At 36.4% G+C, this 26,276-nt stretch overlaps 1 protein-coding gene across 1 annotated transcript in view; it reads right to left on the bottom strand.

The window, feature by feature from the left end:
* The window catches only part of CSMD1 (CUB and Sushi multiple domains 1), a 1,197,588-nt gene that overhangs the window by 1,100,313 nt on the left and 70,999 nt on the right, over window positions 1-26,276 (bottom strand). The window lies entirely within an intron of this gene.

Genomic DNA, 26,276 nt, shown 5'->3' with positions numbered 1-26,276 from the left:
AGTTTTTTGTTTATTATCACTTTTTTGAGCCATGATGATTGATTCTACTGTTCCCACCACATCTTTTTTGCTTCATCATCACGTTCCCCTTCTCCAATATTATTTTCTTGACATGTTATTGTAAATGGAAATGTACCAGTCTCTTCCTTATTATATTTCAACCTCTTTACATGAAAAACAAGTTGGGTTTTTTTGCCTTCTGTTTTTTTTTGGTCAGATTAACTATTGTTTCATCTTTCTGTGCACTTAGCTGTTGTTTTATTATAGTTGTATGTTCAAAAAGAATATGCAAAAAATAATTTTTCATTACCTGCTACAACATGGAAAGAAACATGCATAGCTCTTCCTTCAGCTACAGCATTTGGCAAATTTTTGCTAATTTAATGGAATATATGGATTCTCAGCATAACCTCCTTTCTATGTTGTCAGTTAATGACAAGGTGGTCCTAATATTGCTACTAATTCATGATCTCATTAGCACACAGTCAGAGGTTCCTCAAAGGAAATGTCAGTGTAACAAAGCAATACCACAAGATAGTAGCATCCTAGTACACCACAAAAAGCCACGTGAAACACAAGGATTTATGAAAAGCACATTCTGATGTGAAATTCAGGATTACTTTGAAAGCATGTAGAATTAATGTCTCTGTTCTAATTCTGTTACCACTACTTCTGTTACCACCTACAGAGGAGGGCCACAAAGATGATCCGAGGGCTGGAGCACCTCTCGTATGAGGACAGGCTGAGAGAGTTGGGGTTGTTCAGCCTGGAGAAGAGAAGGCTCCAGGGACACCTTATAGCGGCCTTCCAGTACCTGAAGGGGGCCCACAGGAAAGCTGGGGAGGGGCTGTTTGCAAGGGCATGTAGCGGTAGGACGAGAGGCAATGGTTTTAAACTAGGGCAGGGTAGGTTTAGATTAGACATTAGGAAGAAGTTCTTTACAATGAGGGTGGTCAGACACTGGAACAGGTTGCCCAGAGAGGTGGTGGAGGCCCCATCCCTGGAAGACATTCAAGGCCAGGCTTGATGAGGCTCTGAGCAATCTGAACTATTTAAAGATGTCCCTGCTTACTGCAGGGGGGTTGGACTAGATGACCTTTAAAGGTCCCTTCCAACCCAACACATTCTATGATTCTATGATACTTATTTGCCTGCCGATCTTTATTTAATATCACAGTGAAATTCTGAGAAGCATCAACATAAGGCAAGGTATCATGAAGATCTTTTACTCTGTTATATAGTCTCTCCTTCAGAATTAAAATTTTGAAGCACTATCCCATCTATGATTGATAGATTTTCATTTCCTTTACAAAAGCAAGATAGATCACGCATTCTCAGAAACTGCCCTGTAAAATCATTGCTTCCTGGTAGGCTCACACAGCCTTGGGATGGCACATGAGCAGCGTTCTCCAGAAACAAGGAACATAATGTGAATAAGAGCAAAATTTAAGATACGTTTGGAAAAAAAACACTTGGAGCCCTTCCAAGTTGCTTAACCTTATATATGAGTAATTTTAAATTAAAAACCCATCCTGAAGAAAACAAAAAGCAATTACACATCTGAATATTTTTTCAAACACCTTACATGAAGTTAAAAGGTAAAACTCTCAGGGACAGAAAAATCTTTTCAGCGCTGCTCCTTTGTTTTACCAGCCATGATCAACAATATTACTACCTAATTTTAATGCTGGAGTCAGGACTGAATCCTTCATTTAGATACAGTATGGTTCATTGTTGAAAACCTGAAAATACATTTATTAATCTTACCCTGTGAGGTCCAGCCCTCCTAAACTAAGCCATTTGATAAGCCAAAGTATGAAGTGCCATATTTTGCTTTGGTGTTTTAGTCTTGTTCTTTCTCAGAACGGGACCCCAAACTGACTTCAGTTCTTTACAATAATGACCATTCTACTGACATTCACAGCACCGTACTTAGATAAAAGCTGGTCATCCAAAAAGCAGTGAAATGTACATTCAGAAGCTGTAATGAGATTTTTTTTTTCAGATGGAAAGCAAGACAGGCATATCTCTTTAATAGTATATTAACTCCTTAACAATAAAAGCTTTTCCTTTTCGAGCCTCCCTGAGATTTCATATAAAAATTTACAGAAGACATAACAATGCAGAGTAGCTCTTATTAGCTTATTGTGTACTTCCAGTTCATTTCCCCTTCTACACCTCTCCTTTCTTATCTTGTCTTTCCATTTTCTTCTTTTAGAAGGACATTAGAAAGGCAACCAGACCTTTTATGCAGCAGAGGAAAAACACAGCCTATATATAAGCAGAATTACCTTTAATTAGATTGCATGTCAAGGTTTTTCCTGAAGCATCACTAAGTGTCTAAGATTTTAATGTTCTGGGCCTCTGAGACTATACTCCATTAAAAAAAAAAAAGACTGACTAAATCTCAGAATTTATTTGACCTGAAGAATTAAGGGGCAAATGACAATACTATTCATTATTAGGTCAGGAATGTTGAGTTAGAAAATTATTTCAGAGTTGCAAATGATTACTCAATTACTATAAATTCTGTAATTTACTTTTCATATTTTAAAACATCTGGGGTTTCTATTTTTAGGGCTTTATTATTAACAACTCAGAGACCTTTAAGCTTTCTTTGCTGTACAGGAACAGAGAGACTGCTTTGTGACTTCTTGGCTATAACATACAATTCATACAGTTTAGAGTGTTTTAAAAACAAAGGGAAGCAGGAGGGCATTGTTTCAGTTATTGATTTATCTAGCTTGCTGACTGAAGATGAGGTGGGAAGGCAAAGAGTTTCTGAAGGTGAGTCATAATGATGAGGTAAGTACCTTTGAGAAGGGATTTTTGGGTTTGTTTTTTTTTTTACTTGTTCGAAAACATTAAGCTTAATAAGAAAGAAGACAGGTCCACAGCCTGTTGAAGCTTCTCGACATCCCTGGTTTTTTGAAACAAGTTGTTCCTTTCCATCTGACATGGGAGACAGCCTTGAAAGCCTCTGAGAGAATCTGTATTGATTTCCTCTTAAGGATGGATTAGAAGAATGTGAGCCTTGAGGAAAACACCTGGCATTTCTCTATAGTGTATTTTAAAAGAAAAAAAAAATCCATTGTGTCTCTACTAGTTGATTCCAGAGTCAGTGAGTAATAGCCCCAAAATACTTCCCAACACTTAAAACTGTGAATGAGACAGGAGACTCCCTTTGGTCATGCTGCTTATTTTTGTTTCACTACCACAGATCTATCTCGATGTTAACAATGTTAATGTTAACAAATGCTAGGACATTTACACCCTTAATGTCATGGATTACTTTCTTAATAGTCGACGAAATTACCAATACCACTTTATGGGAATATTTGTATACTTCTCTATTTAAAATGGATAAGTATCATTCTACCATTGCTTGAGTTTCATCTTACCAAACATTTTATGTCATGTTGTATATGTAAGGGTTCAGAAATCCTCATTGTGAAAACACTGAATGAGTTAAATTTTTTAAGGACCTGGACCACTCATTGGCTAAAATTGAGATATTTCTTTGGTTTTAATTATCATTGGTGAGATAACATTGTATTAATAGCATCTATCCGTTGTATAACAGTAATTGCCATTTGTCTCGATATAGTCTTCAGGGATATTCCTATCTAGGTGAGAAGTTGAGATAGATAGAAATGCAATTTAGTGGTTAAACATCTGGTTTAAAATAACTCAACTCCCTGGAAACACAGATTTCAAAACACTGCAAAGCAGCCTCAGATCTTAGGCTTTCAAAGTAGTCAGGCTAAATACCATGCAATTTACTCTGTGGGGATAATTAGACTAGTATTTAAAAATGAAGTTCAATCCGCTCTGCAGGGTTACTAAAGATCCAGTGATAGTATCTGTAGGAGAAATCTTAATCACTTATATGGTCCACACTGAATCTTGCACATTGGTCGTGCTAATAACTGCATGCAGCACAGGTATGAATAAATACAACAGTATGATAGGCACAAAGTTACTAATAGATCTCAGGTCCAATTTCCTGAAAGATTCTGTGTAAAAATTTGAAACCAAAGAGAGACTTCAGAATCAACTCATCATGATACAAGATGAAACAGATTCAGAAACTGACTATTAAAAGTAAATGTCTAAAATCAAGCTCTTAAACACCTGAAGCCAGTGTCACATCAGGAGCATCTCTTATCACTCCAGAGCTGAGACTCGAGTGATCCAGCAAGCTAATTGCTAGCTATACCTTTATTCTCACTTTTTTTTTCATAACAAATACCATTATTTCAACCACAAGAAAGGAATTTAGAAAATTCCCAGTTTCACATGGAACTTAGTTCCAGTTCCAACCTTTTTCGTTTTCCCCTCTTGCTTTTTGCCTAATCACATACAATTCAACTCACACACACAAATCCACCTAAAATGCACCTAGCAGTGAGAAGTGCTAGTACCAACCTACCCACAAACTACAGACTACACCACTGTCCCCTTTCCATCTCTCACCTATGGGCATTCCCAGTCCTGTATGCAAGCTCAGTGCCAATCTCAGATTTCAAATGCACAGAGAAAAATCTGGAAAGGTCCTGGTGTGATTCAGGAAAGTGAAGCAAGTCATACCATTGCCAAAAGCCTCTCTCTGCATTGACACTAAAGAACACTAAAGAAACCACAATATCCTGTCAAGATTTTTTTTTCTAAATTGGGAGTTCATTTGACAATGGAATATAAACTTCCAAATACCTAGGCACAGAGTCTGTGCCATTTTAAAACAATATCAGAGCTCTAGGGATTTAATTGGCTATAATGGTATTTGGCAATGACAAACCATGCATACCTATTCTGATTTTACTGGAATATACCACACTTAATTCTCTTTATTTTATGTTGGTGTGTGGGAATATAAATATGACTGTGTCTAAAAGTGGCTCTGCATTTTAAAGAACATGTAAGTAATCCATGGCCAAAATTATCAGGTCAGTAAAAATGTTTGAAATATTTTTCTAATATCATTGCTACATAAATGCATTCCTGTTAATAACTTTTTAATGTAGAGCACTGACATACCTGCCCAGTCTTCAGTACACTTACAGAGCATGTATCAATTTTTTTTTTTCTAATATGGTGAAACTGTGGTAGTTTACACACAATTGCAATTACCAGGTGTTTACAGTTGCCGTGCCAAAAGAGTCTTAAGCTGTAAATCAAGAAATTTTAAAACCTGTGCAACATCTGGCAGTAAGACTTAAGATAGCATTAAATATTAAAATAGATACGCACATTGTTGGAAAATGAGCTTCTTTTAATAAACATAAAGAAAGCAAAGAACTACAAAATTGTCTTGCATTTGCTATTATCATGTAAAATCAAAACCAGTACCTGCTTCCAACAATATCTCTTTGAACCTATATAGTGCTCTGCCTTATTTATTGGAGAGGGCTATAAACAACAGAAAACGAATGGGTGTATGAACGCTTCTGTTTGAATTAAAGTCAAACAGTAAGATAATTAAAAAATGGGAAAATAATTTATTTATCAATAAATATATCAATATATTGCTAAATCAGGCAGACAGGGCATTAGTATATGTTGTTAGTCTTAGGTACAAATGTATATCTATAGACTCGTGACATAGCTAAGAATTTATCAAGGAACACATAAATCCGAATGAAATATGCTGAATATTCTGTTCTATATACTGTTGCTGCCATCTTACCGAAAAGTCCTAAATAGTTATTTAATAAATACATTGACACTACTATCTGGTAATATTATTAACTAAGAAATCGTTGATCTCATTTTGAAACATTAACTACATAATAAGCAGAGCTTCATGGTGGGGCACTTCTCAGAAGAATAGTGCCCTGATTTTGAAAACTGGGTAAATTAAACTCTTTAAGTGCAAAGCAAGAGCAATCTGGCCAAAAAATATATAATTTCTGTTCTTCCAGTACATGAGTATTTAAAATGCACAATCAGGTGTTTTCAAGAATTAGGTGAGAGAGATTGACCTCAACTAATTTCAGCAGGTAATCTTCAGCAGGTAACCTTAGGCTACGTATACTCAATACAGAGATAGGCACCTCCAGAAAGCAATCGGTCTGACCTTTCTTAGACATCTCTGGAGATGCCTGTTTCTACCTGTGATTATGAATGGAACCACAGTGATTGCCATCAACTTACACAAGTACCATCAAGCAAAGAGAGGCAAATTCCATCTGAACGTACTTTCAATTCATTGTACAGCCAGTGCAAATTCCATGTCATTAATGTTGCACTTAAGCGTCAATATTATTTGATTTGGTGACTCTGTTCTATCGCACATAAATTAGACTTGAATTAGAACTTACATAGGGCAATTGCCTAGGACAGAATTTCATCCTGTGTGTCATTTACATATATCCTTAACTTGTTAAATGAAAAAGAGCCCAAGCATTTCCTTCTCTTTAGAAACTAAAATTCCACGGATTCCCATCTGAGTTATCTTGAATCACTTATTTTCTCTAATAGCTTGAATGCTGAATCAACATCATACAGTGCTGAGAGAGACATAGTAGATTTAGATCCAAAAATACTCTGAATATTTTATTGAAAATTGTCACTTCCATAAACATAATTTTTACAAATAAAAAATTCTGGAAGACTTGCTATAGGCACTAACAGAAGAACACAAGATAGAGGCAGGTTTATATGTATTCAGAACTATACTGAAGGTACTATTTGTACAAAAGCTAAAGCATTTTAAATCATTATATACTTAAACAAATGTATTTCTTTTTGAAAATACACTTTGCAAAGCAGAGTAATAACACAGTTCAACAAAGACAAATTCAGAGTCCTACACTGGGGACAGAGTAACTCCATGTAACCTGTGGGGAACAAGTTGAATATGAATCACCAGTGTGCCCTTGCAGTAGAGGTGGCCAACCACCTCCTGGGCTGTGTTAGTAATAGTAGAGCCAACAGTTGAGGAAAGTGATTATTGCCTTCTATTCTGCACTTGAGAGACCAAATCTGGAGTCCTGTGTGCAGGTTTGGGCTCCCCAGTACAAGACACACATAGACATAAAGGAAAAATGCTGTGGAGAGTCATCAAGATATTCATGGGGTGCAGTACAAGATATACAAAGAGAGGTTGAGAGAATTAATTAGGTTTGCCAAGTTTTAAGAAGAAAAGACTAAGGGAAGATATTATTGCTGTTTTCAGCTACCTAATGGGAGAGTCTTCAGAAGGCTTTTACAGGGGTACACCCCGACAGGATGGAAGAAAACAGACATTGAAACATGGAAAATTAGGAAACATTTTTTTCCATCATGACACTTATCAAACATTGAAGCAAGTTGCCTGGAGAGTTTGTGGGATCTGCATCCCTCAGAGCAACTCAAAACTCAGCAGCACAATGCCTTGAGCAATGACATTTTGAGGCCATGTTTTGAGTAGGTCCTTGGCCCACATGACATCGAGCAGCCCTTTCCAACCTAAATTAATCTACAATTCTGTGAAAGATTAATAACACAGTAGCCATGTATGTTCCTCCATTTTCAGTGGGACAATTCATATTAACTCTCTGCAGAATTAAAAGAAGAGCTGCACTAAAAGCCTGAAAGCTTTCTCCAATTTTAACTTATTTATTTTTGTTGAATATATGTAAATTTACTTGTAAAAGATGCAACGAAGTACAGAAAGTAAGAATTATCCATTAGACACAAAAAAATATTGGATTACCTGAAGTATGAAGCCAAGTTTTTTCTCAATAAATTGCACTCTGTGCAAGTGCTACATGGATAAGCCTAATGGCACTGAGCAACAGAGCCGGGGCTTTTGCTCACTACATTTAGCCCAGAAAAGAATATAAAGAAAGGCCCTTGGCAGTGAGACTCTGAAAATTAGGAGATTCAAATATGAATGCTAAAGTATTTGTTATGATGGCATTTTTTAAACAGGCTATTATTCCATGACATGTAATTCTCTACCTATGAATCATGGTAGCCAATGACCAGTCTTGTGTTTTACTGGAATACGTAGTATGAGACAAAACAGAGAGCAGAGAAGATTTCAAGTAACCTGCTTTTTCCCTTGCAGCCATATAATAAAATCACTGGTTTAGTGCTTGGAGCATGGACTTTCCAGGCAGAAGTACCGTTGCAAACCATGACATTTACATTACAGCGGCACATTCAAAGCAGAACATTTTATCAGACTGACAGATCATCTCAGCTCAAGGTTATAATCTGGGCCTAACCTAATGCTAAACCAATGATATTTGCCAGCCCAAAATCTTGAGGCATCTACAAACTTGAATCTTGCCCTGTAGGAATTTCAGTTAACTACTGAAAACTGGTTGGCTTCGTTTGGTCTACTCAAATACTTACGTTTAATGCAAGAACAGTATTGTTGGTAGACTTCTAGAAAACCCAAATCCCTCTTGAAAGACTAAACTTAAACAAAGAGCATTCTGCAGGATGGTGTATGGATAATTGAAATACTTTCTTCAGTCTTCTAAATTTACAGAACCAGGGTTTTTCATTTGTAATTTCTTCAAAGTGTCCTTTGTTCCCTGATAGCATAAGCAACCCCAAAAATATGATTTCATATTGTTAATAAAAGTGACTGTTAAAAATTTAAGATATTCTAGGGCTCCTGGATATTTGCTTAGTTCTGCAGAAATAGAAACTCAATGAAAGAAGGCCCACAAGTCTAGTGGACCTTTATAAAAATTCATCTGTCAATAGTCACTTGTCCAGAAAACAGAGCACTACTCTAGCCAGTAGAACAGGCAAATCTAATTCATCCCTAATTATGTACAAACATAAAATAGGTAAAACTGTGCTTTTTTAGGCCAATTATGTAAAAATACTACAGAAAAAGAGCAAGTGGAGATGGCAAGAAAAGTATGGAGAAAGCATACCCCATCATATTTAAACAGATGGGGAAACAGAAGGCCAAAGTCAAGTGATCTGCTGAAGGTCACCCTGTTAGCTAATGACAAGTCCTCACAACAGCCACTCAACATGCAGGGGTATTCAGAACTCGGCAAAAGTCTCCTGCACTCCCTCTCACTGGGGCTAAAGTCTGTTCCTGCAGCCTCAGTCAGAATACCTGAAGACGAAATTAAGAACACATTTTACATGGAGAATTTTTTCCTTCCTAACCTTTATGCAAGGTTAACATAGTGTATAAATTTCATCATGCTTAATTTCAAAGCTATGCTACTACTACCACATATTACAGTGGAAAAGGTTGCAGTTCTTCAAAAAATAATTTCATAGTGTATGCAATCTACCCTTCAATTACAAGTATCCTCTTTACATTCACTTCCACTTTCACTGAACTGTATTGATACATACATAAAGCACGAGCAAAACTGAGGAAAACAGCTTCTTCCTTTAGTTTCTGATAAGCTCTCTTAACTTAGAGGCCACAGTCACTCTACAAAAATACCCTAATTTCAATAATTTTAATGGATTTTTTTTAAAAAGAAACCTATATAACCACAGAAGTACAATATATCTACAGCAGTAAGCCATCATGACCAAAAATCATAGGGAAGAAATGTATGATACCCACTCACTGAAAGAAATGTGAGCAGAGGAGACTCCTTACCATAAACAGTGAGGAACTGGATTAAAAAATTATACTGGGTATTCATAAACTTGAAATGGGAAGAGAGTTACCCATTTGCTAAAGGAATATGCATGTATAAAATAAAGATGAGGAGGATTCAATTAGCAGACATGGATAGGTTTCATTTTCCCAGGTAAACAAAATACATAAAATGCAAAGTGGGTGAATAAAAGTTGAGGGTGTTGCTGACTGTTTCTTATGTATTACTGCACGACTAATGTACTGTCACATTTCTCAACTGCTATTTATTATCTTAGACAGTGTTTTAGTTACACCAAGTAAAATCCTAAAGCCGCCACTAATGAAAATTTTCATTAATTAGAATGGCAGTTTTCCCAGGAAAAGATAAATTGAAAAATTTATATGACTCTCAGGATCTGACAGATCTTTTTTTTTTTAGAATATTCATAATTGGTATAATGTTTTTCTTCCTTGCTTCTCTCCCCATTGTGTTCTAATTGCTTGTAATTCAACAAAATGTCTCTGTGTTTGCTATTTCTTAATTTGTTCCTTATGAAATTAATAAGAACTTATTTTTAAGGAGGGCACATTTCAGAAATGAATTTAAAGCAGATGGAGAAAACGGCAGGAGAGCAACACCAATAGGCAGCAGGTGAACTACACAGTAGGAGACATTTTATTTCCTTGATTTTTGTTTCTTGCTACTGAAGAGAAAATATGCAAAGAAGATCTGTAAAGTCAATATCCTATTATTCCTTAACATGTAATTTCTTTAGTTCTGGCTACTCTTAACATCCTTAGAAAGGTCACTGAAAAGCAACACCTATTTCTCATGGTTGTTTTAAATGGTTTGCCTCATGACCGCTGTCACTAGACTGGCTGATATCTCTAATGCTGTCCACGGTGTGGTTTACTTGTCGGCTTTGATACCTGATGGTTTTCTGGTTGGCTGGTTCTGTATCCTTCTACTGTCCTCACAGCACTAGCTGCAAGTGGGTGTTCGTATCTCACTTGACTTAACCGTGACTTTCAAGTTTGACACAATGTTCCTTAGAAAATCATATTCTATATGCACTGCCTGCTGGATTCCTGTTTTTACAGCCTGGTTGTCTGAACAAGCTGGTTTTGATGATGCATTGTCTGGCTTACCTTACTGTAATGTTGTTCCTTGCCTGTTTCTACGTGTAAGTCCCAATTCCAAACTCAGTCACAAGGCATTTTGGTTCCTCTCAAAGAAAGGAACTTCAGTATGGTGTCTGGTTTCTTTATCTCTTTAGCTAAGTATGTTACTATCCATAATCCACACACTCTAAAAACTCTCTGAGAAATGTTTTTCCAAACCTGCTGTTCAAAATCAGCAGGGGAGCTTTACGTACATCCAAGCTGAATTAAAGCCTACACCACAGCAAGCGGTGGCATTTTCAGATACTGAGAGCCAACACTTGACTTGCTGTGGAAACATTCTCTAGGACTAAGGGTTTAAAATGTTTTATACCTCAAAGAGTCCAAGGATTTTGTGATGTTATTTGAAAAAAACTTAAAAATTCGTCTCCATTTGAAGACGAATGAAACTCCTCTCTGCATTTTTAGCTAGCAAATACATCAAAAGCATGTCCTTTGGTAAATAAGCTTTTACACACATGCCAATAGTCCTGACTTACTGCTCCCACGACACACAGAGTATCACCAGTAAACAAGAATTTGCCGAACTCCCCTGTACTCTGACTACTGTCCATGCATATCTTAAAACCCTTACGTTCCCATTCACCGGTCTTAAAATGTAAAATTATTAAGCAAATTAAAATTATTATCCTATATAGTTAGGATTTAGCCTCCTATTTAAGTTTGTCTGTAGCCATTAAATGCCAAAACGTGGAGATAGCACGATAAGAAGACAGTCACAATCATCTGTAAGGTGATCACTGTTGAAAAAGCCTGACTCTCTTCTGTTTGGTTTGATTCCTGGTTTATCCATTTATCACTCATTCATTCTTAATTATACTATGAAAGCCTTTGAAAAGATGTTCTCATATTATTTGTCATCTTCTGCTTAAAAACAACAAATGGAAAATATTTTTGCTGTACATGCTGCTGTAACTGTTAATCAAATGTTACAAGAAATATGAAGTTTACCAGTTCTTAGAAAAGTTGCATCCTATGCTTATACACACACCAGGCACTAGAGTAGGGACCCTTGGGATGCAACCTAACTGTAACAACTAAATTTAAAAGATTAGCATTATGTCATAGGAGGTTGCTAAGTTTATGACACCTTAATGGTTCTCTGCCTGCAGACACTATCAATAATAGTAATCTAACTGCCACCACTAATTCAAAGAAAATGGAATTATGTCATACCAAACTGCTCAGTTTATGACATCAACGTTAAGAGCTGTATGGGGACTGAACTATGAATTTAAGAAAAGCCGAAAAAGATGTACAGGAAACTCTTATAATCAGCTTGCTTTTCTTTAAACCTCGCAGGTGTGCCTGCATGTCCTAAACTTGCCAGCAGTTCACAGCAGTTTTCCCAATATTCTGACACACAGTGGCCATTTCACTTCCTAAGCGATTAATTGAAGGGTTAATTTTCAAGAGGCCTGTGTTCCTCATAGCAATAGTAAAAATCATGCTTTGACTTGAATAGGCACCTGGAACAAACACCCACCACTGGATTTAAAAGAAGGATGAGACCTATCTGTGCCTCTTTAAGTAAGTGGCATATAGCCTATACATGCCTGTTAGGAGTTTCATCCTATATCCAACAGGATATCAATTTCAGCACTTAAAGAGAGACCTTTAGGCATCTACAGCTGCAGTTCTCAGTTAAATGCATGTCTTATGTCTTTTGTAAGGATGCAAGTGAAAGCTCAAATCTTTTACAGTAGACGTGCCTAGGAAACGTGTCCAAACCTCTGCAGGAAAGTGCTACTCAACCTGAAGTCCCACTGTTACTTCTGCCAGGCAAATAATGTTTGTGCTGCATAAGATCAAACCACCATTTAATTGAGCTTTTGTGAAATCAGTTTAAAAAGGAGCCTGATGTTTCTCCAGCCTCTCCTTTTTCAAGAACACATATCTCAAACTGCAGGGAATAAATGAGGCCCCAGAACGAGGCACTGTTTCTCATGAGAGTATTAGCAGAATAGGCAGAGCTACTACACAGCAGGAAATGCATACTGCCATGTCAGTTATAATTCCTCCTTGCATAACCTACACACAAGAGTACACAGAAGACAATCAGAAAGTCATTGTGATGGCTTTGTGTTACTGTGATTCAAACTATAACAAAATTCCTCAATTGCTTTTTAGTCCCTCCTCTGGTACCAATTTAGCACAAAAGCAGAAATGCTTCATCTAGCTTGTGGCGAAGAGGAATTGTGGTAATTAGGAGTAAGAACATCATTCTCCTTGCCACTCAACACTAAAATAATTCTTTTAAGATAGTAACTATACAGTACTTAACTATAAATTACTTGTGCATTTCTGAAAACCATAACACAAACAATCCTAATCTTCAGCTGAAAAGAGAAGACAAGAAGACGCAGCCACTGGAAGCGAACAGCTGCTCAAGTGCTTTACAGTCCTTGCTGCAAATAGACAGGAAAACTAACACAGATTCTAGGGAGGGGAGAAAGTATTTTTGTAAGGAGAAAGGAGGAGCTGAATAAGGCGCAAAACTCACAGGAGACCTAGATGCTCTATCTCTTCCTCTTAGCAATATTGGAGCATCTGGTGGTGCATGCAAACAGGTAGTTCAGACTTGGTGGAGCTGCAAACTCAGTGGAGTGCCAGTGATTTAGGATTACTACCTGGTGAGATTTCTGTGATATAGTGTAGATCCTATGTGGCGCTTTATATTTTTGCCTACCTTATTAAAACTAGGAAAGAGACATGAACAAATCTAATTTTAAGCATTGATGTTAAGCTCGTTCTCCATAAATATCCCCTTATTTTACTGATGTTGAGGAGAGGAGAGGAGAGGAGAGGAGAGGAGAGGAGAGGAGAGGAGAGGAGAGGAGAGGAGAGGAGAGGAGAGGAGAGGAGAGGAGAGGAGAGGAGAGGAGAGGAGAGGAGAGGAGAGGAGAGGAGAGGAGAGGAGGGAAGGGAAAAGAGTTGAGTTCCAGTTGGAAGGGACCTACAACAATTTTACATCAGGCAGAACAGAGACAACGCTTGCATTCAGTAGCTGAGATCAAACAATAGCATCCTTCCTGCCTCTCACTCCAGGGCAAAAGGAAATATTTGAAAGATTTTTCTTACCTACAAGTTTTACTCATATTTCTCACAGATTTGAGAGAAAACTTTGTTGCTGCTGACTTTACTGTTTTGACAAAAAAAAATGATGTGATTTAGCTTTGGAAGTATGTGGAATCACGTATATTTATTTGGCAACTAAACCTATACCACAGCAATTTCATTGCTATCAGGAGCCAAGACAGATAAATTAGAGCTACCTGGAATTACAGGTGACACCATCACCTTCTGACTATAAATGCAGTCAGCCACTGAAAATCGGGATCAAATCATCTCCTTGACACTCATTTGCAGACATAGTCAGCTTACTACTATAAATGTTTCTTATTAAAAATATTTAAGAGACAATTGAACAACTAATAGCCTAAATCTTATTTGCAAACTGTTTCCTTTAAAGTCTATACTGCTCTAGGAATGAGTTGATGACCTATGCCATTACTGCGGTTAACTGGTTGATGACTGACACTTTAAAAATAGTTTAAAAGAGCTATACCTGCAAAAATTTCAAAATGGTTATTTAGGTTAAATGTCATGAAAGTCCTAGAATTGTGCATTTCATACAAATACAACTACCAGCTGTGCCTGTCTTTTTTTAAAAAAAAAAAACACTTTGGGGCTTCAAATATTTGCTGAAAATACAAACTAAAAAAAATTTGAACATATGCCAGAATAAATTTAAAGAAATCTTATGACTCACCCTTTTCTTCCCTTACCAAAAGGCTTATCAGAGTAGATATCCTCCTTTTTTTTTGGCATAACTATGACCCAAGCATTTAAAAATAATTAGCAGTACAACTTCATAAATAGAAATCAACAGTATACAGCTAATAGTGAAAAAAATTTGAAAACTCTACATCATTCTGAATGTCATACTTTGTAATACACACTTGTAACTTAGTAGGAAAGAGAAATTATTGTAGCATGGAAGATTAACTGCTAGAATTTAAATATACTTCATATACATTATACTGAGGCCCCTGCAAAAAAAATCCAAAATACAATTATTCTGAACTCCCTTCAGCAAACCGAGAGCTATAAAGATAGGACAAATATTACTTAAATATAACTATAGTATGATAAAATAGAGGTGAATGAAAGTAACTTCAAAATACCACTAACAAATCTAAGCCAAATCTAAGATCTCTGAACATTTCCAAAAATCCTGTGCTAATATTGTTTCATTGTTATCAAACACGGATGTTATTTTACAAGGTTTGCTCTAAAAATAAAAATCTATTTGCTAATGAAATTATATTTCACATTTACACTTCATATAAGTTAAAACTGAGGTTTCTTTATGCAGCTGTGGTGTCGTCCTATTGTTAGAGTCTGAATATTCAGAACCTTGTGCAGTTACTTTTGGTAACTTCGACAGGTGTTAAAGCATCTTTTACGTGCCAGCTGCTACTTCCAGAGACAACTGACATTCAGACTTACTTGGGCACACAATTGCTAATGAAAGAAGGTCCACTAAAGCCAGATCTACTAAGACTCATTCCATAGACAATATGTGGAAACATTTTTGAGCACTGTTGTGTAACATTGCTCAGACCAAGGTCATACAGAGTGATTAAAAATGCCTGAGCTCTGTCTATACTATATCTTACAAAAACATTACTAACAGAACAGCACTACTGGGAATTGCTGGTTCAAACAACCCTAGTCCAGGCTTGAATCATTTATCAACCTCTGTCTTGGGAGCTCCCGGACTGTGCTTGCATATACACTCACAATAACAAATGTAATTTTATGGTTCCCCACCCTACTCCATCCGCATTTTCAATCATTCTCTCAAGACGTACTTCATTTTTTTTTGACACCAAAAGGAGTTCCGCTCTCTTAACATCAAGCCACAAGCCCCAGAGATCCTGCAAAAAAATAATTACATTGAATCCCATCTTGTGTCTTGGCACCTAAGTATTTTATTATCTTCTAATGCATTAATACTTCAGGGCATGTTAACAAGTCATGTCAATGCAGTGTAACATAGACGATTTGAACAAGTTCTAAATTATCTGCATAAGGAACTAGTTAGTTACAACTTAGTCATAACAGCACAAAACTCAGTGCTCACTGCAGGCAGACCTAAACGGTGTCTGGTGCTGGACCTGCCTGTTTCAACGCTATCATCTCAGCTATGCTCCTGTGCTCATCTGCACCAAGAAATAACCAGATTCTCAAATCACTGGTTCTCAAATGAAGTTTTATTATGACACAGGTTTTCAGACCTACAGTGCCATAGATATCTACCTGGGGAAGTGCATGTGACTTTATGGTGACTGCATGTAAACGCTGGTGATGACACTTGATAATCAGCCTAATTTGAGGCTTAAAAGCATTTGTGCAAATAAACTTCACCCTCTTTATTGGGCTCATTCCAAGATCTTTGTTTTGCAGATGAGGTACTTCTCTGTATGTCCATGAACATCCACTGACCCTCCTATAAAATACACTTTTCAGGTAAATAATCTTCCTTTTTAAGAATCATACCTTAGAACATTTTAATACTTCTCTGCAGCATTTATATAGCAAAGCATCTGTAAACCTCAACATGTACACTGCAACTAACAAAAAAATACGAGATGGCATGCCAAAGAAGTATAACTTGAATGAATATGTTATTACACACAAACTCCATCTTCACCTATTCAAGTGTAAAAAAAAGCAAAAATGTGTATCAGTGTGATATTAAGGCTGAAATTTTGCACGCATCAAGTCAGGAAGCTGCATGTTACAGTTTCCATAGCAACCATAACTCAATCTCCTTTTGCATTTGTGGTAATTTTTAGCAATTTATTTGATATAATTGTCATGTGGGTACCACTTTACTTGAAAAAAATGGTGTAATTGCACATTTCATTATCTTTCCATGTAGAGCACAGCTCTGTAGTCCCTACTAGCACAACTCACAGACATGTCCTTTATGCTTGTGTCAGTTCATCTTCTGCATGTGTTGGTACATGGGGAGGGTGTCAAGTGGGTGTCATATGGGATACATAGCTATAGGTGATGTGCAGAAAATGTAAAATATTTCAAATATCTGACCTACTGAAGCTCACCCTGGAGAACATTTCTATTTATTTTTCTGAAGACACCTACTCATGTAAATGCATGCTCACATCATTATAGCTTGCACATTTACTCTTTTGTAATTATTTCATAAAAATCTAATTGAGAATACAATTCTTTTGAAAAGAATTTTCAAGGAATTTTCTTACCTTAAAACAAAATTATTTCCTAATCAAAGTAGCATGTGAACTTTTTTACTAAATAAAGCCAATGTTCCGATAACTCAAGAACAGTTTTTTCTTTCCCAGGAAGGGAGCAAAAGGTTCAGGAGTGCATAAGACACTATCTTCTCTCACTGGCTACTATACACTGCAAGTGTTTCTTTTCAAAACTCAGTAACTTTACTGTTTTATCACTTACTAAAAATATATATCTGAATATATAAAAATAGTCGAAAGTACAAGTCCCATAATATACTAACATCTTACATTTTATATGTAATGTGCTTATTGCTTCTGAATCCAGAAGTTTATAATTTGTGCCTCTTTTACTTAGAAGTGGCAAATAGCCATGAACCAAATTGTGTAATGAGAGAATATTAATAGTAATCGTTCTAATTTGGAAACTACTATGCTGAGTAAAACCTGAAGACTGAATTATAAATTTTTAAAATGTGATCTTTACATATAAAAGAAATATGATATAGCAACAAAGTAGCATGATGACTTATTTTAAAATAACTTTTGACCATCCGTAAATATATTAGGTAAGAACAAGACATCAGACGGACTACTGTATCCCAAAACATATCGTATTGCCATTACTAGTAACAGGCAAAAAGTTTGCATTCACTTAATAATGGAGATCTCAGGACACTTCAGACTCTGTTGGTTTCTCCTGTTTTAGTTTGCTTCAGCTTTAACAGCTAATTACACAATGATCAGGTGGCTACTGCCTAATTTGCTTTTAGCTTCAGTGTAATCATGTGGTATAATGACTACAAGCATTAAAAATGTGATATATTTCTTCAGCTAATAACAAGCAGTAGTAGTTATTCTGTGTAGAATGATCTGCAGCCTTAGAATGATAAAGCCATATATAGGAGTATAAGCACAGGATGATAGCAGAGACCTTGAAGGTACACGCACAGATTGACTTTAGGGACGCAGTGGATTGACTCTACGGATGTAGTGGCTTTAAACACATAATCAATTACCGGTTACTAAAGTAAATGCACCTTGGGAACTATCAAAAATATTTTTGGGGAGTAATAACAAAGAACAAGTATTCAACATATATAATGAGAACTGGTGGCCAATGAAGCAAGAAAAAGTAAGCGGATATTAGTGAAAGTATAAAAATAATCCAAACCCACCCACAAAGAGGAAGAAACCTCCACTATCAACATCATACTCCTCCTGGTGAAGAACCTGGGATGGAAAATGTTAGTATATAATGAGACTTGTACTTTAGGATATTTTTATATATCCACATACAATAAGTGATAAAACAGTAAAGTTAATGAGTTTTGAAAAGCAGCACTTACAGTTTATAACAGCCAGTGAAAGAAGATAGTGTCTCATGCACTGCTGAACTTATTGCTCCCTTTCTTAGAGAGAAAAAAATTTATATTTTTAATCAGGCTCTTTTGGCAATAATTCAATCATTTTGACTGTGTTAGCCTTAGTGTAACTAGAGTAATAATTTCAATGCGATTAACAATCCCAGATTCTAAATAAGGGGCATGCTTCCTTTGCCCACATTGACTGCACAGAGTAATACAATACTATTGAATCCATATCAAGTATTTGACTCTTCCACTATCTTTTCATACACAATATTAAGAGGTTTGCAAAAAAGAAGAGCCGATGGCCATTTTTTTCCTTCATTTAGATGTCTATATTAGATCACAAATCTGAATCAGAGTCCTGCCTTTCTATTGAAACTTTAGACTTTTTTTCTACCACCACTGAAATCTCAGGTTCAGTTTCCACACATGTTAAAGGTTGAAGAGTATTTTTTTCATTATTCCTTTTTGTGTATTTAGTTTAAAACAAATGAGGGAAAAAAAGAAACCAAAAGAGTTTGCTGCAATTAAATATTATTTTTCATGTATTCCAGAGGTTGGTCTACCAACAGGATATGCCATAACCAGTACAGAATTGCACAAAAGTATCTCAAACTTAGAATATACCTCAGAATATTGTTATTGCATTAGATTGTGATTTGCAGATTTGCTGGATCTGAAGTTTGATTTAGTAAGACTAATTATTTTCTACAGATGTTTATAAGAAGGGATCCTGAGAGGCTCTCATGATTTTTAACCTAAACCATATTTATTCTGCTAACACAACAGATTGAACCAGGTTTTTTTTTCTGACCTCTGAATTTTTCAAGTCTATAGTCACCTGAAAGATGAACATGCAATTTTTGTGAGTTGGAGCTTAAAGGGGAAGAATTATATGCACAACTGAGAAAAGTAAAAGGACAGTCTGAGTCATTTCATGATGTATTAAGCATCTCTCATTTAGAGTTTTATTGGTTTATAAATAGGTCAACATGTTCTAGAAGCTGATGATTTCTGGAAGAATGTAGGCAAAATTCATGCAGAATCAGCTTTCAAGAGGAGGATAAAAATAATATTGCACCTGATTACAAGCATGTTCAGATTCCCCTGGCAATCTCATTACGGAAAACAACAGTGTCATAGAAAGAACAGAGTGAAAGATATACTTCCACATTGAAAAGATAAAGGAGAGAAGAAAGACAAATTCCAGAATCCGATATGGGAAGAGGAATCAGAGGACTGTGGCTCTTTTCTTTCTTCTACTGCAAACCCATGTCAAAAGTCAATCTTAAGAGTACATCCACAGACTCATAAATTTGCTACTGGTTTATCTTCAGCATTAGCAAGAGCAGAACTTGCACGGCAGACGGGATAGAGAAGAATTTACTTTGGATGTGGAATACACTTGAAATATTTCGGAGCCGTTGTTGCTCTCTAGCAAAAGGCACAATGCACTAGCTCAGAGGAATGCTGTAGAGAGTTCAGGAGTGTTTCAGAGGTACAACATCATCTTTCATCAGGGTACTTCATGCAGATGTAGCACCTGGTAGTGCTTGCTTGCTCCAAGATATAAATCATCTTAGGCTACATCAAAATAATTGAATGTAAGTGCTGTATTTACAGCCTTAGCCCTGGTTTCAGCGTTGTTCGGTGACAGGATTTGGTCAAAATATACTGTTCCAGGGTGGGTATATAAGATGATCCTGCCTGTCATCTCAACCCCAAATAGCAAAGGTATGCATTTGGATTCAAGCCCAGAAAAGTATTCCTGAATTCCGCAGTTTAACAGATAGCCTTACTATAGCAAATGTTTCTGTCTGAAACAAAGCAAGAACACTTTCCCTTGCAGAACACTGCACAAGATTTTCAAATTGCTTTGGCAGGCTGCCTCTTAGTAACATCCAATAAGAACATTACGAAAATCCTGGTTTTGTAGACTTCATAAAGTAAAGTATGTCATGGTTTCTCTGCTGTGTGTCTATCAAGTCTAAGAACTTGAAATTGTAGACTGGTGGAAGAAAACAGGGAGACATAGCACTGCTGTTTTGCATTTGTTTGAAAGTGTTCAGGGCAGCATACAGACAGAGTTCATCAACACCAGCAGACCTCTATTTTTCATGTAACACCAGCACTTACAAGGAGAAATGAAAGAGTGGCTGGTCCTTCAGGGCAAGCCTACTGAGTGAATATTGTAAATTCTGCAATGGTCACTTTTAAAGATATTCAGACATTGGAATACCAATAAGGAATAAAAGCTTACTCAATGTGATCAGTACACGCAAAAGAAACACTGAACAGGGGAAGCTCTAAGAACTGCTCAGTATTAATGAAACAAACAACTCACTAGAGTTTTTCCTAGCTAAAAATCACGATTCAAAGTCACGATTGCTGTTCTACCCAGAGCTGCCAATGGATAAAGCACTTATCAGCTTCAGTTGCTTCTTCCTATTGTTTTATTAAACAGGGTATTTGATCTGAGCTTTTCCAAGCAGTTCCTGCAGAATTTGTCGCACCCAGTTCAGACATTGAAGATGATCCTCTATTAAAATCAAAGCACATCAACAAGCTAAATCATCCAACATTGAAAATCCTCCCTGGCATAAACCTTCAATCTACTCATAGAAAGTTCCGTTTAACAATTTATCTTTACAGTAGATCAGAGAAATGAAATTATTAATATTCCAACACTTTTCTAAGGAATTCAGGCATTGCATAAGTAACTATCATATGTACTTTTAAATCTCCTCATATTCTAGTTTTAAACCTACAAGGCAACAGTCTTCTCTGCAACTATTGAGTCTAAGGCAAAATCTGGGCGAAACTCATTTTCAGCTTCTTTTTTTCCTCCCACACATAAAAATCGCAGCCTCTATCATTGTAATTAGATTATTTTTATTTACCCACACTGTAGCCAAGTTTAAGCTTCCTGTTATTCAGACAGCATATTAGAAGTCACCTAATGAGTTTATCTCAGGAGGTAAAGCAAATGTCATATTCCCTTTTCCTCATCTACCCCTCTCCCCTACAATTCTTTACGTGTAATATAGCCCTTTTTAAAGTCCAGTTTGTTAAGGGATCTTTCTGTTACGTCATGCTGAGTGCTATTACACTTGGCATTATGCAGCACTAATAGCATAGTATCTTGTCCACAAAAATATCATATAATTCAGACTGCAGTCATAACAAGTCAGCATGTTAATGAATATCAATTTTATAGCTATAACTTGCATTCTTTCCTCCTTCTCCCCCTTATAAGCATAGCTGCCTTTTCTTAGGAATGATTGATGAAATTATTTAAGAAATATTTTATTTTAAGAAGAGCTGTGCAAGTGTACTTGTCGTTTTAATGTTTTATCAGAGAAAAAAGATTTTCAGGAAATGTTTGGAAAAAATTTTCAGAGATGTGTTTGAATTTTTTCTCACAAATTCTGATACATTTAAAACATATGATTTAAGCACAAATATCTTCCCAGTGCCTCTCCCAAGTAAACAAGCAGGATGTTGCAAGACACTGCTGAAGAAGCAAGCAGAAAGCTGGAATAAGTCTACCCCAAAAGCAGGACAGACTATGAAGCCTCTTAGGCTCTTCTCATGGGGAAAAGGTCAAGAATCTTGCCAAAAGAAGAGTATAAATCTCAGCCTGAGGATTCTTTCTGCTCATTATCATTTTTCACATTAACAAAGGGGAATCTCAACTCAGTGCCACCTCTAGCACTTCCTACTTCAAAGCTGCCTTACTGAATTTGGAAACACGACTTTTCCACTGCCAAAAACCTTATAAAACCTTTTTTGGATGTGGCCCTGAAACACAGGTTGCACAGAACTATGCAATCGAACAGTATGTACAAATATTAGGCATTATAGAACTGGTGCCTGTGTAGAACTGCAGCTATTCATGACCTCATTCTCACAGAGTCAGAGGGCACCTGGTTCTCCCAATTCTAAGTCATGTTTTAGTTCAGAATAACAGCTATTATATTAAACATGATGCAGAAAGTGCTGCATTTCAGAATTCTAATGTATACCTATGTTCAATATTATGAGTTTACTTCTGCTGGTACTGACACACCCTACTTCAAGGAAAACAGATGCAGGATTTCTCTTATTTTAGTATGTCTTGTATTTTCAAAAGCAGCTACTACAGTAGATTAGCAGTACTCCTGTTTTCACTAAACACTGTCAATTCAGAATAATTGCTTTGTGTATGGTAGTATCAGAAAGCTACAAAGCTTGGGGAAATAATTAACTTCATGAAGAAGCAGCTTCTTTTCATTTTATCCTTCAGTGCCCGTAAAAAGATTGATTTTACAGGTGATGAATGTGTTTATAAGTAAAATCATGTAAGGAAATCTTCTCAACTAACTAAGCTATTGTTTTGCACATTTCATCCCTAGTTTTACTGCCAAGGATGTGCAAATGCCCCTGACACTGTATTAAGTAAGTGCTTCTCTGGAGAGAATGAAGAGAGAAGAGGGAGACAAAACTAAAATGCAACACAGTAATAAAAGTAATCTAGATTATTTTCTTTATTTTCTGGAGTTCTGACACTAAACAATAACTGGGATCACTGGTTTTGAAGGAATTCTTGCAATTTTACTTCTAACCCTAAAAGAATTGAATAATATTAATATACATTCAGTTGCATGCATTTATACTGCACTATTAAATCAACAAGTTTTTAGGCAGAAATTTCATTATGTTCCACTACAGCTGGCTAATTACAATCCAGACTTCATGTATGTAACTTTTCTTCTCAGTCAACTGGGATGTCTTACTTTCACATATGATTTAAATTAATCACACGGGTTTCTGAAGACGTAAGGCTTTCTGTCACGCTCAGCAACAAAATCAGCAGCATACAACCTGACAGTGGTCTTTAAAACTAATCTGCTCTGAAGCAGAACTGCTTTGTGCAATGACTGCATCTTCCTTTCTCACCCACTGCGAAAGGTGGCCTTGCCCTGGTGATAGGCTACAACCTTCTAACGCGACAGAAATGGTGTCTGGAAAATGACTGACGTTTTACCTCTCACCCGTCACCACCCTGAAGTCACCCAACTCAATTCTCAGTATTCCCACTCCAAAGATCCCAACCGGTAAAAAAAAAAAAAAACAAAAAACAAAACAAAACAAAAAACAAAAACAAACAAAAAAAAACCACCAAAAAAACCAAACCGCGAAGCCGCCGAGTATTTTAGCCTGATTTTGAGCTGCACTTTCTGACCAGGGAAGCTTTCTGAGCAGCACCTTCACTTCTCATCTAGCACCATCTACCGCCCAAGGCGGGCAGGAGCCGGCGCCGCTCGCCAGCTCGGGCGGGCCCGGCGGGGGCCAGCGGGGCGGTGGCAATAACGCTGCGAGCTCACCTCCTCTTTTAAACACTGGCTTTCGCATTCAGGGATGAACGTTGGATGGTGATCCAAATTTATTCCTTATTCCAAAAACGGAGGGATTTTGCTCTAGCTTGCTTACAACGACAAAATGCTTGTTTCCCCAGCAGCCCTCTATTCGTACTTGATGTTGCTGTCACCTTTGATTAAGGACTTTGCTTGAATAATACTATATAAGCTGCAGAAATGCCACCCAAAGATGGTAAAATATTTCCTATGCGGTTTCATGAAATAGAAAATAAAAGAGGTAGGAAGGAAAAAGTAGATAGTAAGTTCAGCTCTGCTTGAGCTGATGGCAAATGAGGAAATCTGGGTGACTTTTGAGTAAGTACCACAGGCGGGCAACAGCACAGCTGTCACCAAACACAGGGAAGAATGCTTCCAGAAAATAAAACAAACTTCCACATCATCCATGACAGAGATATGGATTTACCTCCTAAAAAATGACAGAATCGCTATGTTATGATCATGTTGCTTACAGTTGTGCTAAATGCAATCATTTAAAAACAGCATTTACAGCAAATATGAGAAATTGATGTTTAGAGAATCGATGCCTGGAGGTCATTACTACTTTGGAGTACTGGAATACTGATGTCTACAATATCGATTAATATTCTGCGGAGAAATCATTATCAAATTATAAAGATGCATATTATGTAATAAAGCTTCCTCCAAACACCTTGTTGTCTTCATCACAGCGGCTAGACAAATTATATATGTATGTGCTACATACTCCGTATACTTAAACACATTATGATGTTACATACATGTTGTTCAATTTTTACTGAGTTCTAAATATATGTAGATAATAGATTATATTAGTTTATTTCCTCAGGTGCTTTTAAGTTTTTAGTGAAAAAATTATTCAATGCTAAGCAAAACAAATGCCTTTTATTTACAGTGCATTAACATTCACATGTGTTACAGAAATTAAGACAGTGAAAGACAACAGCTGCTTTTCTCTCCCAGTCAGTTACAGCACTGGTTTGCACTCACAGTCCTATCTATCTCTAATGTTTTGCGAAACCTTTCCTCAGATCTAATTGGTTCAAGCACTAAAACTCAGGAACAAAGGCCCACATACCAGAGAAACTTCAGAAAACCTGAGCCAGAGGGCCTAAAACCAACCAGTTAAACTAATAAAAAAAATGAGCTGAGTCGAACGTGGCATATGATGTGACACGTTTGGCTGCCACTCCTTTGTACCCTTTTAACATGGAAAACTGCAAAATTAAAAAGAAACTGTAGCAATACAAAGAATTCTTCTGAAAAATACAGAGAGCAACATTTTTTAAAGCCACACTTAAAAATGACCCTTTAAGAGCCTGCTTCTAAAAAATAACTATGAGTTGTTTCCTATTCGCGCTAATAAAAAAATATTCAAAATAACCTACAAAATGCTCAAACCCATGGTTTGCTGATGGCAGCATATTAATGCAAAAAGAATGTATCTGAACAAAATACAAAACCAAAATACAAAAACTGAGGCGGCAGTTGACAAGCCAAAGTTAAATGTGCACAACGAAATGCATCTTTGTCAAAGGTATGGAACAATATTAATACACAAAGTAATTGTGGTCATTGTATAAAATGTTCAACATCTAAAAATGAAGGAAATTACTGATACATATGTTCAACATGAAAATGTGAGCATTCTTATGTAAGTTACTGGCATTAAACCAGGACTTAATTTAAATAACAAAACCTTTTACATTACTGAAGAATTAAGTAGCCTGTCTCAACTGAATATGTTAAGCCACATAAGAATTGCTCCGATTATCAAGTAATAAATTAAATCAGAAGGTTAGATAGGCTCAACCAATGACTTAAATCTACAACAGAATCTCTGATCGTAAGTTAAAATTTGAGGATATCTGATGAAGAAAAGGTCCAAATAAAAAAATAGTCACAATATAAACCGAATATATTGGGATACTCAAAGGTAAGAACTAGTATTCTATTATTCTTCTTAAAAAAGTAGTGCAAATCATAAAATAGAGGTGCAAAAGTGGTGTAAATGCGCCACAGAAAAGGCAAACTTTCTAAAAGCATTTGAATGAAGGATGGAGTTAATGAACAATTAAGAGCACCTTCCATGAAAAAATGCACCTGGAAGTACTTACTTTTTGTCCCCACAAAAACTTTGTCTCTCTCATATTTTTTTTTTAACACAGGTTAAAGCAGAAGAAAAGCAAAACTACATAAACTATGTAAAATCTATCAGAGCTTTCATTCAGCCTTGAGATCAGTTATTTACCAGTTTTTGTTGAAATTAAGCCCATCTCCCTTCATGAATCAGCACCAACTGAATTGTTTCTTCAGTTAACTTGGGGGCAAAAAGAGCTGCTAAATTCTTAATCAAGTTGTATCAGTGTTCCTATATGAAATTTAGATGTTACCAGAGAGAAAAGAGGGGAAGGAATGGAATGGGACATTCTCCAGTGAGGAAGAAATGGCTGGATGAATATAATTTTAATTTCATAGCCAGAATAATCGA

This window comes from Larus michahellis, chromosome 3, assembly GCF_964199755.1.
Source record: "Larus michahellis chromosome 3, bLarMic1.1, whole genome shotgun sequence".
NCBI classification, from domain to species: domain Eukaryota; kingdom Metazoa; phylum Chordata; class Aves; order Charadriiformes; family Laridae; genus Larus; species Larus michahellis.
Note: the sequence above shows the minus strand (reverse complement) of the source record. Positions and strands in the feature narration are given on the sequence as shown.